Here is a 574-nt window from a genome sequence, read left to right on the forward strand (position 1 = left end):
TTTTGCAAAGTAATAAACAGCTTTAGTTATTAATTTTTTTTAGCGTTAAGAGTCGCATCTCAAACTATGTCTATGTAAAAGAGCTGTTTCATCTTAACTGACAGTTAAATATTTGCAACAATATTTCTGTTAGATGTAGGGTAGGTATACTTAACATTGATGAAACAAACGCTGGCTGTAACAGCGTATTACACTTGAAAATTTCGACGGGTTCATCCTGTGTCTAAGTAGCTCAGTTGGAAGAGCAGTCGCCCGGCAAGCGGAAGGTCGTGGGTTCAATTCCCGCCTTAGGCAGTTCGATTTTTTCAAGTTATTTATAATTTTCTAATAAACAGCTTTGTTTTTATTATCATTTCACATCAGTTCTCTCAAAATCTACATAGTTCTTATTTCTAATCTCGAGGACAAAGCACGAGCATAATTCATGATTAAACGAACTTAAAAATAATAATAATATAATAATAAATTTATTTCAACAACAAAGTGTGACTTACAGAATAGTCGTATACTTGTAAAGTAAGTAGGTAGTTATACAAAAAAAAAACTATAAATCTAAAATTGTAAGAGGGGAACC

The 574-nt window shown here is 32.1% G+C and overlaps 1 non-coding gene across 1 annotated transcript; it reads left to right on the forward strand.

Annotated features, from left to right (window-relative positions):
• The first annotated feature begins 221 nt into the window (after positions 1–221).
• TRNAA-GGC (transfer RNA alanine (anticodon GGC)) lies at positions 222–294 on the forward strand. The gene has a single exon. It is a non-coding gene; the product is annotated as a tRNA-Ala (tRNA).
• Positions 295–574: the final 280 nt, after the last annotated feature.

The sequence above is a fragment of the Ostrinia furnacalis genome, unplaced genomic scaffold, assembly GCF_004193835.3.
Source record: "Ostrinia furnacalis isolate ACB-3 unplaced genomic scaffold, ASM419383v2 OfSCF2710, whole genome shotgun sequence".
NCBI lineage: Eukaryota > Metazoa > Arthropoda > Insecta > Lepidoptera > Crambidae > Ostrinia > Ostrinia furnacalis.